Here is a 2,500-nt window from a genome sequence, read left to right as displayed (position 1 = left end):
GACAGAGCCATGGTCATCACATGTCTGCTCAAACACACAAAGCATTACATACAGTTTGTCAGAATGTAATTAATACTGCAGCTGAGCTATGGACTTGTGTTTGGCGTTGTGCCACATTTTTCCTAAGAGTAAGCAGTATGTTCCACAGATGTGGATTCTTGGCAGGATAAAACTCCTCTGAAACAGCATGTGAAACATGATGTAACATTATTACAAATAAAATACACTGTTACACAATAATAATAACACTGCAACAGTTCCATTACATCACAGGATTGACCCATACTGGACTCACACTCATTCCCACGAGGATCCTGTGACTTTTTAATCTCAGCAATAACCATGATATGGAATTAAAATGACCTTCAGTAGTGTAGACATTTGTGGCCGTGAGCGTGAAAGGTTTAAAAGCTATAATAGGCAAGAGCAGGTAGTGTGGTAGCAGGTACCTCACTAGGAGTTTGAGTGATTCAGGTAGGTTTCCAAATATCAAAATGTTCGTCAGGTGTCAGGGATGGTTCAAATAATTTGGTTAGGGAGTTGATTAGAATGTGACAAATGGTTTCTGTCATTTAGAGGCTGAAAGTGAACTGTGGTTCCCAACCAGGAGAATGCCTTCAACGGGTTGCAAGAAGAATTGGAAGAGTCACATGATGATTCAAATTTGAAGTCATTTTTGGGCTCAACTCAACTTGTACTCCCTTTACATAAAAAAAACATTACTAGAACTGCAATCAGTTATGACGGGGTCCAAGCCTCATCACGGCAATCCCCCAAAGACACAGTGAGCTTGCAAAAGCAGGGGAAAAACTGTGGGAAGGCAAACGTCAGGAAATATTGAGAGGTGCGAGACACAAGGTCGGCGGTACAATGCCGTTGCAAATATCCCAGAACCCTAAAGGATTTTCAACAACCTCTGGTCAGTCTGATTTCAATTTCTATAAAAGCTTGTAAAATAGCAACTCTGTTGTCCAGAGTCAATCTATGAACATCATATTTTTCAGGAAAAACTGGGCTTAGAATTTTTGTGCTGTAGTGAGGTCACTTGAATGTTAAAAAGGTTGTAGGACCATACAACAAATAAATAAATAAAACAGAACATGAATCTCACAGACCTATCATACACACAGCAATGCCAAACAAGTATTTGTGTTGTCTAAAACAGTTTTATATATTTGAAGTCATCCAGTGCAAAAATAAACATATCTAACATTATAACTCATAAAAAAGGACAAATTATTTACATGTCTTACATACAGTACAGGCCAAAAGTTTGGACACACCTTCTCATTCAATGAGTTTTCTTTATTTTCATTTTCATAAATTGTAGATTATCACTGAAGGCATCAAAACTATGAATGAACACATATGGAATTATGTACTTATCAAAAAAATGTGAAATGAAAATAAAGGAAACGCATTGAATGAGATGGTGTGTCCAAACTTATGGCCTGTACTACAGTTTATCAATCTTGCATGTAACAGTATGGATTAATTACACAATGACCCCAAAAAACTCTGGGCTTCTAGGCTGGATACAAACCTTCTGTAAGGGATCCAGTGAGGGGAAAAAGTATTTGATCCCCTGCTGATTTTGTACGTTAGCCCACAGAAAAATAAATGATCAGTCTATAATTTTATTGGTAGATTTATTAGAACAGTGAGATACAGAACAACCAAAAAATCCAGGAAAACGCATGTCAAAAATGTGATAAATTGATTTTCATTTTAATGAGGGAAATAAGTATTTGACACCCTCTCAATCAGAAAGATTTCTGGTTCCCAGGTGTCTTTTATACAGCTAACAAGCTGAGATTAGAAGCACACTCTTAAAGGAAGAGCTCCTAATCTCAGCTTGTTAGCTGTATAAAAATACCTGTCCACAGAATCAATAAATCAAATCATATTCCAAACTCACCACAGTGGCCATCCTCTCCAAGGATGTGAGGGTCAAGATTGTAGACCTACAAAAGTCTGGAATTGGCTACAAAACCATTGTCAAGCAGCTTGCTGAGAAGGTGACAACAGTTGGTGTGATTATTCGCAAATGGAAGAAACACAAAAGAACTGTCAATCTCCCTCGGCCTGGGGCTCCATGCAAGATCTCACCTTGTGGAGTTGCAATATTCATGAGAACAGTGAGGAGTCAGCCCAGAACTACAAAAAAGGATCTTGTCAATGATCTCAAGGCAGCTGAGACCATAGTCACCAAGAAAACAATTGGTAACACACTACATCGTGAAGGATTGAAATCCTGCAGCGCCCGCAAGGTCCCCCTACTCAAAGGACATTTACATGCCCGTCTGAAGGTTTCCAATGAACATCTGAATGATTCAGAGGAAAACTGGGTGGAAGTGTTGTGGTCAGATGAGACCAAAATGGAGCTATTTACATTATGCTTTGGTGGTGTTTTTCTGCTAAGGGGACAGGACAACTTCACCGCATCAAAGGGACGATGGGCGGGGCCATGTACCGTCAAATCTTGGGTGAGAACCTCCTT

At 39.2% G+C, this 2,500-nt stretch overlaps 1 protein-coding gene across 4 annotated transcripts in view; it reads right to left on the bottom strand.

Moving 5' to 3' along the window:
- lrrk1 (leucine-rich repeat kinase 1) overlaps positions 1-2,500 on the bottom strand; it is a 199,978-nt gene that overhangs the window by 72,344 nt on the left and 125,134 nt on the right. The gene's annotated exons all lie outside the window — the stretch shown is intronic.

Source organism: Etheostoma spectabile, unplaced genomic scaffold, assembly GCF_008692095.1.
Source record: "Etheostoma spectabile isolate EspeVRDwgs_2016 unplaced genomic scaffold, UIUC_Espe_1.0 scaffold48, whole genome shotgun sequence".
Lineage (NCBI taxonomy): Eukaryota > Metazoa > Chordata > Actinopteri > Perciformes > Percidae > Etheostoma > Etheostoma spectabile.
This window is presented reverse-complemented; position numbering and strand designations above follow the sequence as displayed.